Below are 18,080 nucleotides of genomic sequence, written 5' to 3'. Positions count from 1 at the left end.
GTCACTATACAAGTCGAGTTGCTTTATACTACTTTAACCCAAAAGTTAAAAATAAAACATAACGATAACAGCACCCCCAACAAAAACATATGCTCCCACCCCCAACAAAAATACATGCTATGTCCCCATAGGCATCTACTACACAAAATCAGGAGGTAGGAAGCTCACTGAGACGCCTTAAGCGTCCGGACGAGCAGCCGGGGGAGCAAGACTCGGGACAGCCGGGATTATTTCCAATGGTAGTGTGAGGTCAGGCGATCCGCTCAAAGTCTCCTGAATGGGGTCGGAGGTGCCAATCCCACTGGCCTGTGTGGGATCATCGTCTGTGCCTACGATCTCAAGTTACTCCTCTATTGACCTCTGTACCCCCACCATGGTGTCTACATCTTCTCTATCAACTCCAGCCGCCAAGGATTCCTTGCGAGCTCTATCCAACCGCTGATTCTCATCATCATCTGCATACTCACCCGCATCTTCTTCTTCGGCCTCTTCTTCATCCTCCTCGGAAGCAAGGTCGTCCTGCGGCTCAGCGGGCCTTTTGGAGAAACGCTCTGCCGCTGAGGGTAAGATAGGGCCAATGTGGGATGGATCAAACTCCTAACTTGATGCACGGGCCTGTTCCAGATTAGCTCGGATGGAGGGTAAGTCCTCCGCACGACCACCCTCGACTCGCTGTAAGTGAAGCTCGATCGACTGCAACCGATCATTTAATTTCTGTTGTTCTCTTTTGACCTCTTCAAGGGCTGCAACCCGTGGAGCCAATGCCAGCTCAATGGCATCCTTGATGAACCCAGGCAGCTCAGTCACCAATTTATTTACCTTAGCGTCCGCAAGACGGATCAGACGCATGCCTTTCCTAGGAATAGTAGCCCCCATTGATGAAGCTGAGGGAGTGGCCCTGGAAGTGGAGGGGGCTGTGTCTGTGGCTGCTGCTGGCTCACCTGAAAGCTCAGGACCCGAGGGGGCGGCAGGAACAGTTGGGCTCGGACGCGAAGTGTCCATAATGTGTGGGTCTAACTCGGTAACTGATTCCCGCGGGTGCTCAGCCTCTTTCCTCCGTCTGGCCCCGGGTTCAAGTCTGGTGATGTCAATCGTTTGATCCGCTATCAAGGGTATATCAATCCTTTCGAACTGAGTGACCCCAGCTTTCCGACAAAAGGCAGTGATCATGCAAGGAAAGGGGAAAGATGTGTTTTAATGATGAGCCTGTTCCTTAATCTCGTGCTGGATGATCTCTCCCAAGTTCACCGGATACCCTGACATGAGAGAGGCGATTAGAACTGCCTTGTCGATGGAAAGCATAGTATCATTCTTGGAAGGCATGATTCTGGAGGATACGATGGACAACCATAACTTAGCTTGAAGGCTGAGGGTACTCTTGTGGATGCTAACTGCTGGGTCTATCCAGGCCGGTGTCCCAGTCGAAATCACTGACGCTGCCCACTCACGATAATCAGCTGGAACTTCCTTTCTTCGAGTGTATTCAAAATAGGAAGGTGGCCATTCCCCCCTCAATTCATCTTCCCGGTGTCCACAAATGTACGAATTTATTTCCTCAGCGGAGCAGTCCACCTCAACACCCCTCACCGGCACCCAATTAATGTGATCATTGATTTTTTGGGTTGCCAACGCACTCGTTTGCTGTTCAACAGGGCCCCATAATTGGCATAAAACTCCCTTACTAACGTCTGACAGTAGTCTCCAGGAAGGTTCATGAACGATTCCCACCGTTGGGCTTCCAGTTTTTGTACCAATCCGGGATATGATGCCCGTAGCCCATTGCGGCTCACTTGTTTCTCCTCATGGAAACCCCTGGTGAGGTTACCATCCTCCTTAACCTTGCACCAAGCATAGTACAGTGCTTTGGACCCCTCAATAGCAAATCGGATTTCATGTTCGGCCTTTCTTTGCCTCCTTGCCATATCGACATCACTCTCCGGTTCCCCTGTTGTGGCGCTAGCCGGTTGAGAGGCCCGTGGTGCACCCTGAGCTGTAGACGTCCCCTCTTCAGACTGAGGGACGTTGGTATCTGGGGCCTTTCGCTTTCGCGTACCGGCTGCTTGCTTCTCCGCTACAGGAGGGGTGTCCTTTGCTCGATTAGTCCTTGCCATCCTGCAACCACACATGGAATACTATAAATGCAAAGTATAAGCCAAGCAGAAGTAAAACCAACAAATGAATTATTTTTTTTTATGACACCATCTGCGAGTTCAACATGCGTTCCGCATGTTCAACATGCGGCACGCATATGATCATCGCAAAACGTGACAAAGAATTGAAGTTTGTATATGCATTGCTGTCACACTTTGCGTTACAACATGCGATTTCGCATGACTGACATGCGAGTCTCATGTTGAACCGCAAAGTGTGACATTCATGTCCCAATTTTGGTGCACCTTCTGTCACACTTTGCGATAAAACTGTGACTCCGCATGTTTGACATGCGAGTCTCACTTTGTAACGCAAAGTGTGACACTTATGATTTGTCCCTCTAATTCACACCTGTTCACCCATTCCACATCCAACCTCGGAACTTATTCCCTTAAGAGGGTTGTCACACCGTCTATCATTGAGAAAAGCGATGAATTAGACCAGGAATAAAAATACGGAATAAGCAATTAAGATCTTTGGGACATTTTCTCAAGCATGAAATAGGCAATATCAACACAAGCGACTATTCTAAATTATTTTGGTTCCCTCCTAACATCGACCCAACAGGTAAACGAGAAATCCTTCATTCTCGGGTAACACACCACATACGTATCTGACACTGAAAAAAAATATCCATCAATCATTGATTTCAAATGTCGGAACAAAGCAAGAAATATTTAGGAACACAGCAAGATAGACATCAATCACTGATTTCATAGGGTCATTAGAGTGTATTTAGCATAAAATTTTTTTAGCAATAGTATCCAATTCTTACCACCTATCATCAGGGTCAAAGGAGTCTGTACCTGAATTCCACAGAAGATGAAGAAATGGATGCTTTGTCCCCCAGTCAATCTTTAGATGCACACAATTAAAGGGGATTTTCAGTTGTTGATTTGCAATAAGAGCAGTTGGAAGAGAGAGAGAGAAGGAGATGAAACGGTGGAGAGGGAGAATTGAAACTAATAGGCATACGTGGGAATCATTTAATTTTAAAAGAATTGAAAAGGGTCGGGTCGGGTCAGACCCGCACCTCACTTACCTTTGGCATGATTTACGGCCAATTATGCGTCCCGCATGTTGTGCTTGCGGGACTGCAGTACAAACGCATGTTGTGACAGAGCGTGACTAATTTCGAAATTTTTGTGGCGGCACTTGCGACTACATATGCGGTTTAGCATGTTGAACATGCGGTTTAGCATGTTGAACCTGCGGTTTAGCATGTTGAATATGCGAAGGTGCAATGACACCACAAAGTTTTTTTTTTTTTTTACTTGGGCATGTTCCCTTGATCAATCCTTGTATAAATCCCATATCTTCCCAATCACTGAAACAACAAAACAAACACATAACAACGTACATGTACATCAGAAATAAAAAACAATCAAAACATAAAAATACAAACTTGGGTTGCCTCCAAAGAAGCGCTTGATTTTTACGTCGCGGCACGACGTGGTGACTTTTCCTTCATGGTTCATTGAGGTAGATCTCCTCAATACTCTTTGTCTCCAACTCATTCGGGAGGCCTAAATACTGCTTAACCCGCTGTCCATTCACCTTGATGCGATCTTCATTCGGACAAGCGATTTCGATCGCTCCATGCGAGTACACTTGTGTCACTTCAAAGGTGCCGGACCATTTGGATTTCAATTTTCCAGGAAACAACCTAAGCCTTGAATTAAACAACAATACACGATCCCCGTGGCTAAATTCTCTTGACAAGATCTTTTTATCATGGAAGTGTTTCATGCGGGCCTTGTAGAGTGCAGAGCTCGCATATGCTTTAAGTCGAAATTCATCGAGCTCGTTAATCTGCTCCAACCTCAAGTTTGAGGCATCACCCCATTCTAGATTCAACTTTTTCAAGGCCCACAATGCCTTATGTTCTAGTTCCACCGAAAGATGACAAGCTTTTCCAAATACCAATTGATATGGAGACATGCCAATTGGGGTCTTGTAGGCTGTTCGGTATGCCCATAGAGCATCATCCAATTTCTTTGACCAATCAGTCCGGTTAGCATTCACTGTTTTGGAAAGTATGCTATTGATCTCTCTATTTGAAACTTCAACTTGGCCACTTGTTTGGGGATGATACGGGGTGGCAACGTTATGCTTGACTCCATACTTCTCTAGAAGAGTCTTGAATGATCGATTGCAGAAATGAGAGCCCCCGTCACTAATGATTGCCCTTGGAGTTCCAAACCTTGAGAAAACATACCTTTTCAAGAATGCAGTGACACTTCTTCCTTCATTGTTGGGGAGCGCGATGGCTTCCACCCATTTGGACACGTAGTCTACTGCTACCAGAATGTACTTGTTGCTGTAGGAGCTTACAAATGGACCCATAAAATCAATGCTCCATACATCAAACAATTCGACCTCAAGAATCGGGGTCATCGGTAGCTCATGCCTCCTCGAGATGCCTCCATGCCTTTGACATTGATCACAAGCTTTCACAAAATCATGTGCATCTTGATAGATTGTAGGCCAATAAAAACCACTTTGCAGAACCTTAGCCGCCGTTTTTGCACTACTATGGTGTCCACCAATCGGTGATGAGTGACAAGCTTCGATGATGAGCATCATTTCTACTTCGGGTATGCACCTCCTTATGATATTGTCGGCGCAAACCCTGAATAGATATGGCTCGTCCCAATAGAATTTTCGGGCATCACTCAAAAACTTCTTCTTTTGGTGGAAATTCAAATCCACCGGCATAATGTCACTAGCATGGAAGTTAGCAAAATCGGCATACCAAGGGATCATGTCATGTGACCCTGCCATTACTTGCTCATCCGGAAATGACTCATTGATTTCTAGGCCATCCAATGGACGCCCACCCTCTTCAAGACGAGACAAGTGGTCTGCCACTTGATTTTCACACCCCTTTCTATCTTTGACTTCAAAGTCAAACTCTTGCAAGAGAAGGACCCAACGTATCAACCTCGGTTTTGCATCTTTCTTTGTCATGAGGTAACGTAAGGCTGCGTGATCGGTGTGAACAATCACATGGGTGCCCAACAAATAAGCCTGGAACTTCTCGAAGGCAAACACAATAGCTAGCAACTCTTGTTCTGTGACAGTGTAATTCATTTGGGCACTGTTCAGAGTCTTGCTTGCGTAGTAAATTGGGTGAAAAATCTTATCACGCTTCTGGCCAAGAACAGCCCCCATGGAAAAGCCACTTGCATCACACATCAGCTCAAAGGGTTGAGACCAGTCCGGGGCAATGATGATAGGAGTCGATGTGAGTCTCTCTTTCAAAGCCTCAAATGCCTTCAAACAAGCATCGTCAAATACAAACTTCGACTCCTTCTCCAACAACTTGCATAGAGGGTTGGCTATTTTCGAGAAATCCTTGACAAATCTTCTATAAAACCCAGCATGCCCAAGGAAGCTACGAACACCTTTAACGGAAATTGGAGGGGGAAGCTTAACAATAACCTCAATTTTGACTTGATCGACTTCAACCCCCTTTTCCGAAATCTTGTGCCCCAAGACGATGCCTTCTCTAACCATGAAGAGGCACTTCTCCCAATTTAGAACCAAATTTGTCTCTTCACATCGTTTCAATAGTTGGGCAAGATTCTGCAAGCATTCATCAAAGGAATCCCCAACTACGGAAAAGTCATCCATGAAGATTTCAATGGACTCCTCAACCATATCGGAGAAAATAAACATCATGCAACGTTGAAATGTTGCGGGTGCATTGCATAACCCAAAAGGCATTCTCTTGAAAGCAAAAGTCCCATAAGGACAAGTGGAGGTAGTTTTCTCTTGGTCCTCGGGGGCAATGGTGATTTGGTTGTATCCGGAATACCCATCAAGGAAGCAATAATAATCTCTACCCGCAAGCCTATCAAGCATTTGGTCCATGAATGGCATTGGGAAGTGGTCCTTTTTGGTCCACTTATTCGGCTTCCGATAATCCATGCAAACACGTCATCCGGTAACCTTGCGAGTGGGAATCAACTCATTATTATCATTCGCAACCACAGTGATCCCGCCTTTTTTTGGCACGCATTGAACCGGACTCACCCATGAGCTATCCAAAATGGGGTACACAACCCCGGCATCCAACCACTTGATTATCTCAACCTTGACAACCTCTTGCATGGGAGGATAACCTCCTTTGATATTCAACGCTTGGCTCACAGTCTTCATCAAGCTGAATTTTATGCGTACAAATACCGGGTGGAATCCCTTGAATATCTACAATACTCCACCCGATAGCTTTTTTGTATCTTCTCAAGATCACCATCAACCTCTCTCTTTGCTCATCCGTCAACCGGGCAGATATAATCACGGGCAATGTGTTGTTGAGTCCAAGAAACTCATACCTCAACTGTGAAGGAAGAGGTTTGAGTTCCAAAGTAGGAGGCTCAATAATTGAAGTTTTTGCAGGAGGAGTTGCTCGGTTTTCCAGGTCAAGATCGAGTCTCTTTGGATTTAGGTGGTAAGACCCCATTCCAACCAATGCATTGACCATCTCCTCAAATTCTTTTTCGTCTTCCCATTCATAATTCATTATCACCGCAGCCAACATATCACCTATATGCTCATGTTCTATGGCTGTCTCCATTGCTTCATCAATTGTGTCAATAACCGACACAACACTCATATCTGCCGGTTGTTTCATTGACTTGCAAATATGGAAAGTGATCTCTTCCTCATTCATTCTAAATTTCAGATCACCTCTTTCCACATCCACGAGGGCACGCCCTGTGGCTAAGAATGGTCTTCCCAAGATTATGGGAACTTCAAAGTCAACTTCACAATCCAAGATCACAAAATTGGCCGAAAAAAATAAATTTATCCACTCTTACAAGCACATCATAAAGAATACCAATAGGCCTCTTTACAGTTCTATCCGCCATAAGTAATCTCATCGTGGTAGGACGGGGGGTGCCCAATCCCAACTTGTTGAATATAGAAAGCGGCATCAAATTGATGCTTGCTCCAAGATCACATAAAGCTTTAGCAAACTTGTATTTACCGATGGTGCATGGAATTGTGAATGCTCCGGGGTCTTCTTTTTTGTGCACCAAAGCTTTGGTGACGATTGCACTACAATGATGAGTGCCCCCCAATGTTTCAATGCCAGGACTCCTTCTTTTGGTCACTAGATCTTTCATGAACTTCGCATAACCAGACATTTGTTCAAGTGCCTCAACCAATGGAATATTTATTGAGAGATCCTTTAATCGTTCGATGAACTTGAGGAACTTTTCATCTTCCGCTTCAAAGGATTCTACCGCGTTCACCTTTTTGCTTCCGCCACCCATGACATATTTTGTCAGAAGGTCCATTTGGGTGACAAGTTTGGCCATGGACTCATTTCTCTCTTCCTCCTTCTTAATCATCTCACGAGTGAGCACATATTTTGAGGAACTTCCTCCACCTACTTCCGAATACCTAGTGTGCCATGCTTCATTAGTCTCGGCCAATTTATCCAAAAATGCACTAATGGTGGCATAAGAGTTGTCCATAATAGACCCCTCTGCAATGTTGTTCGCCACTGATTTGTTGACCGAATCTAGAGATCTATAAAATGTTTGCAGAAGCACACCATCAGGCCATCCATGCTTGGGACAGCTTTTGACTTTCTTTTTAAAACGAATCCAAGTTTCATGGAGAGCCTCATCAGGAAGTTGACGAAAGTTGTTGATTTCGTCACGGAGTTGTAACATCCGCGATGGAGGGAAGAACTTCTTGAGGAATGCTTCGGTCAGTTCCTCCCAAGTAGTGATGGACCCGGAAGGAAGATCATCTAACCAAGCCGTGGCTTCCCCCGTTAGGGAGTACGGGAAGAGCCGTAGCCTGACTGCTTCAATTGAGACGCCCGGATGGACATTGGTAGAACAGACCCCAAGAAAGTTCCTAAGGTGCCTATTCGGGTCATCTGTGGGTAGACCACCGAACAGGCCCTTAGTGTTGAGCAGGTGTAGCATTGTGTTGGTTATGTGGAAACTCGAGTTTCCAATTAAAGGCGGGGGCTGAATTGCAGCTGCATAACCTGCCCCCGCAGCTTCTTCACCAACCACTACTGGTGGATTTTGGACAGGGATACCATCCTCATCCATATTGCCTGCACAACACACAACAACAAAAAGGAAATAAGAAAAGAAATAAAGACTAAAAGTAAAGCTTTACACTAGTTAGTAAATTTCTAGACCGTATTCCCCGGCAACGGCGCCAAAATTTGATACGCCCAAATTACACCTTTATTATCAGGAGTAAGCGGTCGTTGTCAAATATAGAACCCAACAAGGTTGGGGTCGAATCCCACAGAGCATACAGTGAAGAAACAGACTTATCACGTGTAACACTCGACTATTAGTCTAAACTTCGAGGGTAAGGGGATATAATGATATTAGGTTTGATGTTTGATTTCTGACAATTAAATGGTATTGTAATAAGATGTAAACTATTAGAGAGAGGGGCTAAGGTTGCAGTTCCAATGGGAAGCAATGCGAGAGGGTATCAATTTAACCTCTTTGAATGTTGCGATGCGATTAACGATGGATTGCTTAAGTTTATTAAAAGTCCTTCGACCAAATTAATAAATATCATTACTAAGCTTTCTCAAGCCTTAGAATGTGAACCATATACACATCCAATATGCTACAAGTTAGCCATCCTATCTCTAGCTCAGGCTATTAGATGGGTGTATTGACCCAGATCCTTGCTATCTAACCCTTTTCCTAACTTCCACCTTCTTTCTCAAGCAAGGTGAAAGTGATTAGGCGCAATTGATGTTTGCAACCATAAAAAAATGTTAAGGTACGAAGAGCAGATAGAATGCATCGTCAACATACAAATGAGGAGTGAATATGAAACCCAATCACATTACTAACACATTTGGTCCCACAACCTTAGCTAGTGAGATTAGCTAGACATTTGCATTAAATAAGAAATAAAGATAGGTAATGTAGTCATAATGCTTACAAATCTTGTTGTGAAAACAACTCCAAATAGAGTGAAAGATTCTCCTTCAAAGCTTCAACAACCAGGTATAAATGTTTCTTACAAAAAGAAAATATCAAGTGCAGAGAATGTCCTTGTCAGAACCCTAGTTAGGTATTTATATCTCCCATAAACGTGCACAAAGTTTAGACCAAAGTACCCCTGCAGATGCAACATGCGTCTCGCATAGTGTGTCGCAGGACAGACATGCGAGACGCATGTCGTGCTCAGCCGCCGCACGTTGTGCTTTTGCCTTCAAGCTTTCCAGAGTACTGGCGCACTTTGCGGTAGCATTGTTGTACCGCATGTTTAGCATGCGAGTCGCATGTTGGACTCGCATATGGCGCAACTTTTCATTTCTCTTCTTCAGAGTTCTCTGGCACACTTTGCGTGAGAACTGTTGTACCGCATGTTGAACATGCGAGCCGCATGTTGGATTCGCACATGGTGCAACTTTTCATTTCTCTTCTTCAGAGTTCTGTCACTCTTTGCGGTATGATTGTGGAACCGCAGGCATGACATGCGATTCGCATGTTGTGCAGTGTGTTCTTGTCCTATTTTGCTTCATTTTGTTCCGTTATGCTTTCCAACTATCTTTTCCTACAAAATGACATAAACACACGAAAAGTAACACCAAAAGTGCTTGAAGATTTACAAAAGCTTAAGAGATTAGCATCGAATATCCCGTAATTATACGGCACATCAGGCAGCGATAGTAAAATATGTGTGGAACATCGCTCAGAAAGCTGACACTCTTTGGGTGAAGTGGGTAAGCCACATATACATAAAAGGAGAGGAATGGGGGCAGTATGCCCCACTAGTGGACTGCTGCTCGAACTGGAAAAAGATATGCAAGATGAGAGAAATTTATGGTCCAGGATTTGTGCAGAATGGATGGTTGAAAGCTCAAGGGAAGTACACTATAGGAAGTGGGTACAAATGGCGAATGGGAGAGAGGGAAACATGTCAATGGGGCAGGTGGGCATGGAACAAAGATAACCAGCCAAAGCACAACTTAATAAGCTGGCTAGTCATGCACCAAAGGCTAATGACTAAAGCTCGACTGTACCAGCTTGGCATAAGCCCGGATGATAAATGTGCTATGTGTGGAGACCATGAGGAGACTGTCCAACACCTATTTTTTGAGTGAAACTTCTCCAAGAAATGTCTTAAAGCAACTCTTGAGTGGATAGGTACAGGGGTGCAACATACAGATATACAAGGGATATGGAAAAGGGTAGCACGAAGCATAAAAGGAAGAAGGTGTAGGGGGATAGTTATAGCCACACTAGCAAAACTGGTATATTGGATATGGAAAGCACGAAACAAAGCAGTCTGGGACCTGAAAGTGCCAGCAATTGTAGGGTGGATGCGACAACTCAAACAAGAATGCAAAATGAGGAAAAGCTGGCTGATGGGCAAAAAGATGAGTCAAAAAGAGAGCAGTTGGATAGATAGACTACTTACCTAACCTTGCAGGAAAAGGAGCATGCGTACAGGAAAAGTAATGAGAAAGAGATAGCAAATCTATGAATAGAGAACTAAAAGGAGAGCTTTGTAATAGACTGTAGGTGACAAATAAATAAAATATTTTTCGTTCACCAAAAAAAAAATATATATATGCCAATGAAGGTCATAGAGAAGTGTTTCATAGGATTGTCTATGCCTAGCTTTATATTATATATCAGTTAATGTGCCCGCGCTTCGCGCGAATTTAAACTTATCTTTTTAAAGTGTAATTAATGCGGAAGAAATAAAAATTGAATTATAATATAAATATATAATCTATGACATTCAGAAGGGAGAAAAATTGAAAATCAAATATATATGAAAAAATGTGAAAAGATATCATAAAAATAAATTTAAGATGCATTACACGAAGGTCCATTTTTACTAAAAGATGAGAACTAAATTTTGACAAAGAAAGCTAATAGAAGTACATTAAATTCTCTGAAACTTGAACTTCAATAATTTGTATTCGAAAACCTCGATGATGTTTTTAATTCGTTTCATTGATTTCTCACAAGAAGCAACACTGGTCATGTTCAAATACTCCAGTTTAAAATAAGTGTTCACTTATAAAATCGAAGGAATCAACTTCATTTATCTAGATTTACCCCCTATTTACTTAAGGCAATAAATAATCAAGAGTCTTATTAAATAAGGATAAATTTGGTTAAAATACCTATTTTTTCCGAGCAGTTAAGTGTTTTTAATGGGTGTTAAAAAGGCTAAGTGACACTTATTTTAAACCGAAAAAAGTAGTAAATAATGAGTGCCTTAAATCTTGAGGAGTTACAAAAGTCATTGAAGCTGTAATTAGTTTATATATTTAATGAGAAAACTTTTAAACTTTTCAACGGTTTTCACCATAAATAAAAATATAAAAGAGCACCAAATTTTTAAAGAAAATGAGGACAAAAAATGAGAATAAAGAGGATTCCTGTTTTATGAACGGTATTACGTCACTTTACTATCTATGGATTGCATGTGCATGATCTCCATCATTCCAAGGTCAATCAAAAATTCAACGGAAAAGGGCCTAAAATACCCTCGAACTATTGAAAATGGAGCAAAAATACCCTCCATCCACCTTTCAGCCCCCAAATACCCTTACCATCCACCTATTGGGTCTAAAATACCCCTATTGCTAACAGAATATTCTGGTCAAACACGTGACATTTTTTTATTGGTTGGCTTATAAAATTAATTAAAGTAATTGACCAGATAACCCAAGTGCCCCCCACCCCCTACCCCCCGACCCCCCCCCCCGGTGAATTTTTTTTTTTTTTTTGAAAAAAAAGTTGACATTTTTTTTTGCACCCCACCCCCCCGACGCAAAAAAAATTAATATTTTTGAAAAAAAAAAGTTTTGACGTTTTTTTTGGGTTTTTTTTAGCTGGGAGGGGAGGGGGGCGTAGGGGGAGGGTGCGGGGTGGAAAAAAAGCCAACTTGTGCCTTTTAGATTTTTGGGGGGTGGGGGAGGTGTAGGGTGCGGGGTGGGGTGCAAAAACAATATTGTAGTCTACACTTGTGCCTTTTAGATTTTTGGTTGAAAATATACCATGTTTTTTAGGGTGTGATATTTTTTTCTTTTGGTAACTCAATTACATTAGACATTTTAATTTATCAAGACATTTCACAGTACTTGTGCTTTTTACTAGGAAGTTGAGAAGCGTAACAATATTTTTTTTGCACCCCACCCCGCACCCTACACCTCCCCCCCCCCCCCCTCCCAGCTGAAAAAAAAAGTTGATTTTTTCCACCCCGCACCCTCCCCCTCCCCCCACCCCCCAAACACCGCACCCTACTCCCCCCTCCCCTCCCAGCTAAAAAAACTCAAAAAAAACGTCAAAACTTTTTTTTTCAAAAATATTAATTTTTTTTTGCGTCGAGGGGGGGGGGTAGGGGTGCGGGGGAGGGGTAGGGTGCGGGGTGGGGTGCAAAAAAAAATGTCAACTTTTTTTTCAAAAAAAAAAAAAAATTCAGGGGGGGGGGTCGGGTTGGGAGGTGGGGGGCACTATCTGGTCAATATTGCAAAAGTTAATTAATTTAATTAATTTTATAATCCAACCAATAGAAAAATGACACGTGTTTAATGAAAAGATTTTGTTAGTGATAAGGGTATTTTAGACCCAATAGGTGGATGATAAGGGTATTTGGGGGCTGAAAGGTGGATAGAGGGTATTTTTACTCCATTTTCAATAATTTGAGGGTATTTTAGGCCCTTTTCCGAAAATTCAATATATGTAATACTTTTATGTGACCTTTAACCTTTTTATAGATAATAGAATGCGCTAATCAAACTGAATTATGAGTTCATTAACTATGAGTTAAAAGTGAGTTAACTCTGGAAGTATCAAGTTGAAATTTGCTTTTCACTTTTTTGTCGACCAAACGATATTTACTCCCTGAATTCAGGATAAAAATTTCAAATAAGAGAAGAACCTAATGAGGTAAAATATAATAAGTGAATTTCATGGTCCAAAGCGTTTGTTTGTTTATTTGAAAAGGTATATATATTTGAGATCTCGAATCTAAATGGATAAAGTTTAACATATTATTGAAAAAAGGTATTAAGTTTTTTGTTTCAATTAGATATTTTCATAGATAAAAGCATAAATGCAACCCACTATTTTATTGAGCTATCACTTAAACCTAAAATATTATTAAACTCATTTATGACAAAACAAACAGATTATTTCAACAAAATTCACGTACTATCAATTAAAAGGTGTTATTGTAAATTAAATTACTTTAGTTTTTCAAAGAGTGATGACGGAGTCGTTGGGAAAAAGATAGTTGTTAAGAATTAAGGGATATATTATAATATATGAAATAAGCAAATTTTATAGCCTTTCATTTTCTCCAACTCCACCTTCTTTCGTTATTTCTTCGTTGATAGACTTATTATATCTTCGCATATATAAAGAATAATTAAGGCAAAAATAACAAAAGAAAAGAACTGAGTATCTTAAAGCTATAATTCATCTTTAATTTTTCTTATGTAGATAAGACTGTGAATCTACATAAAGATAAAAATGATACAACAGAGCCTAGAATTGTATTAGGGACTTTTTGAGATTATAATATTACATCAAGAACCTCAAGAGTTGCCTAATCTCTTCAAAAAAATTATTTTAAGTACTTCAGCCTCAGAACCTCAAGGTGATCTCGGTCTTCAATTTGGAAATTTGATAAGGGAAGCTTCCACTTTCATCTATCTTGAAGGTCTTTTACTATTCATGAAAAATGAGACAGAATGTATAATATTTAAAGAATATATTTATTGGATCATTTTGATAATATTAAATGTATTACAAAATGATAAGAATGAATACGATTTAAGTAAAGAAAACTAAAGAGAATACCCGAAGATGCAGCAATGGGTGCATAGATTCCTGCAAATAATCTTAACTCAACATTGTGTTGTTATCTCCGTGATTGGTAATTGAGAAAATGCGCAGCGAACGTGAGCAGGAAAAGATCAATATTCTTTCTGATATATATTTCTTTAATACCTGAAATATTGTTTTTTGTGGTTGTGTATATCCTACTCTTGATTGTGTAGTATGGAAGATTCATCCATCATCTTTGTGAGTGTAGAGTTAGCGAATGGTAAGAGGAAGATCGCGTAGTGGATCAAATAACAGGAACTTTGACAGTAAATTTAAAGAGACATTTTAATTGAAGAAGCTGATGAATTCTGCAGTAAAGGAAGTGGGCGTTTCATCTTTTCCGAAGCGTTGCTTCTTTTCGGAAACGGTGTGTTTCCTTTTTACAGGAACAGTGCATTTAAAAAAAAAAATAGAAGGGAAAAAATTAAAAAAAAATGACAAAAAAGATAAATAGAGTTCCTGAGTTTTAGTTGCGCCACGTTAGCGGCCCTTTGTCCTGCTTTTGTATATATATATGATTGATTTTCATATTTTTCCACGGATTGTCCTTCAAAGGAGCTGGTCTATAATTTTTGCCCCTCAAATTAGTGGTTTATAATTTTTGTCCTTGGCTTAAAAAATGACCGAAAATATCTCAAAATTCCGGTTCGAATTCCCATTCAATAAAAAAAAATCACAATGTAAGGTTTGCAAAAAATCTGCCTTATAAGACAGAATTTGTCTTAAAACTATAAGGTAGAATTTAGTTATGCTTATAATGCAGAATTTTAAGGTACATTCTGCTTTAAGGCAAACGTTTATCGTGCGAAATTTTGTAAGGCATAATTTTTTTATTTTTTTTACTTTGTTTGAAATTTTACAAAAATTGGGTCTTTAACTTTTACTCGAATAAGCCTAATTTCGCAACGGAACTCTGTCTTGTGATTTTATTTTATTGAATCGGGATTCGAAATCAGAACCTTAAGATATTTTAGGCGAAGGAAAAAAAAATTAAAGACCAACAATTTCAGGGCAAAAATTAAAGACCACCCCGAATAAAGTCAATCGTGCAAATTGCCCCTAAATTTTTCCAACTCTTTTGTGGGCAGCGGTCACACTAAGGGCCGGACTCCCTTCCACTGGATGCCACATAATTGGGGTAATTGCTTGCTTTTGGAATAGGTACTCCCTCACTCACAATTTATAGGTTAGACTTGTTTTGGGAGTCAAACGCTACTATAATCTTCTCCAACTATTAATTACGCATATTTATACTATTTTTATGTAATTTTTAAATATAAAATATTTGAAAATCTATATTTAAAATTAAGTCAAATAAAAAGGATATGACTCGCTAAATAGGTCAACCATCATATAAATTGGACGGAGGGAGTATTAGTTTGAACATAAATTTTCTTTTTCTTTTTTCAAAGAATGCTTGTAGTTTAAAATTGTATAAAATTACTATAGTTAGACCTCATATGTTTCAATTTATATGTCTTAATTTGATTAGGCACGAAATTTTTAGTAAATAAATAAGACTGTTAAATTTTCAAGTGTTAACTCAAAAATATGTGCAATGTACGAAGATGTCCTTAAATCTTGTGGTTTAAACATAGAACATTGAAATTAAAGTGTTATTAAATATAGGAAATGATATTTTTTTAATAGACTGAAAAAAAAAAAAGTAAATACATAAAAAAAAAAAAACTACAACAACAACCCAGTGAAATCCCACATCGTGGGGTCTCTGGGGAGGGTAGAGTGTACGCAGACCTTACTCCTATCAAGGTAGGACGGCTGTTTCCGAAAGACCCTCGGCTCAATAAAAGCATAAAAAGAAGTCAGATAAGGTTAAGAGAATCAAAGCGATATGAAATGAAATAATGCAAGCGACACAGATAGCACAGGATAATCAAAGCACAGGAAATAACAGATAATAGCATAAATCTGAGCAGAAGAAATTATATTGCGATAATGCGACTACTAATAAGAACGGAAAACGAGACTATCTACTAGCCTTCTACCCTAATTTGGGTCCTCCAAACCCTCATATCTAAGGTCATGTCCTCGGTAAGCTGTAGTTGCGCCATGTCGTGTCTAATTACTTCTCCCTAATACTTCTTCGGTATACCCCTACCTCGTCTGAAACCATCCATGGCCAACCTCTCACACCTCCGCACTAGGGCATCTGTGTCTCTCCTCTTCACATGCCCAAACCATTTCAATTTCGCTTCTCGCATCTTACCTTCCACCGAGGCCACCCCCACCTTATCCCGAATATGCTCATTCCTAATCCTGTCACTCCTAGTGTGGCCACACATCCATCTTAACATTCTCATCTCGACAACTTTCACCTTTTGAACGTGAGAGATCTTAATCGGCCAACACTCTGCCCCATACAACATAGTCGGTCTAACCACCACTTTGTAGAACTTGTCCTTCAGTTTTGGTGGCACCTTCTCTTCACATAGCACTCCAGAAGCAAGACTCCATTTCATCCAACCTGCCCCAATACGATGTGTGACATCATCGTCAATCTCCCCGCAGCTTTGCAGAATAGACCCAAGGTACTTAAAACTACTTTTCTTCTGGATGGCCTAGGTACCAAGTCTCACTTCCAAGCCCGCCTCCTGAGGTACTTCACTGAACTTACACTCCAAGTACTCTGTCTTGGTCCTACTCAGCTTAAACCCTTTAGACTCCAGAGTATGTCTCCAACTCTCCAGCTTAGCGTTAACTTCGCTACGAGTCTCGTCGATCAGGACTATGTCGTCCGCGAACAACATACACCATGGCACCTCACCTTGAATTTGCCGTGTCAATTCATCCATTACCAAGGCAAATAAAAACGGACTAAGAGCTGATCCTTGATGCAACCCCATCACAACTGGAAAGTGCTCTGAATCTCCTGATACTGTCCTTACCCTGGTTTTGGCTCCTTCATACATGTCCTTGATCACCCTAATGTATGCCACAGGTACACTTTTAGCCTCCAAGCATTTCCATAGGATCTGTCTTGGAACTTTGTCATAAGCCTTTTCTAGGTCGATGAATACCATGTGTAAGTCCTTCTTCCTCTCCCTATACTGCTCCACCAACCTTCTCACAAGATGGATGGCTTCTGTAGTTGAGCGTCCCTGCATGAATCCGAACTGGTTCTCTGAAATAGACACACATCTCCTCACCCTCATCTCTACCACCCTTTCCCACACTTTCATAGTATGGCTTAGCAGCTTGATACCTCTATAGTTGTTGCAACTCTGGATATCTCCTTTATTCTTGTATAGAGGGATCATTACACTCGCCCTCCATTCTTCGGGCATCAATGCCGTCTTAAAGATGACATTAAACAACCTAGTCAGCCACTCCAAACCTGCCGGGCCCACGCTCTTCCAAAATTCCCCAGGAATCTCGTCAGGTCCGGTCGCTCTTCCCCTGCGCATCCTACGAACAACACCCTTAACCTCGTCAACCTTAATACTCCTGCAATACCCAAAATCGTGACGCCTTCCTATATGTTCTAATTCTCCCAACACAATGTCTCTGTCCCCTTTTTCATTCAAGAGTTTGCAGAAATATGATTGCCATCTCCGTCTAATGAGAGTCTCCTCTACCAATATTAAAAAATAATTAAGTTATTATGGTCAAAGAAGAACCTTTGTAACTGTCATAGGATACATAAGACTCAGAAATAAATATCGATTAACTCTTTTTTCGTTCTTATGATATTTGTCTAACTAAACTTAATTTTCAATTAAATTAAGAGATAATGGTCGAAGCACGCCTGAACTATCACTTTTTCGTGAGTTTCACACCCCAATAATCAGTTGTTTCCTGAATTATTATAATATATGCATTAAAACACACCTAGTTGAGTAGATGGTGATAGTTCAGGTAGTAAATATCGAGGTGTGTTTTAATACAAGCATAAACTCGATGTGTGTTTTGATACATAGATGGTGATAGTTCAGATAGGAAATATCGAAGTGTGCTTTAATACATACCTAAACTTGAGGTGTGTTTTAATACATAGATGACAATAATTCAGATAAGAAAAATGAACAACTATTGGTTAGGATGTGA

The sequence above is a fragment of the Lycium barbarum genome, chromosome 4 (assembly GCF_019175385.1).
Source record: "Lycium barbarum isolate Lr01 chromosome 4, ASM1917538v2, whole genome shotgun sequence".
Classification (NCBI taxonomy): domain Eukaryota; kingdom Viridiplantae; phylum Streptophyta; class Magnoliopsida; order Solanales; family Solanaceae; genus Lycium; species Lycium barbarum.
Note: the sequence above shows the minus strand (reverse complement) of the source record.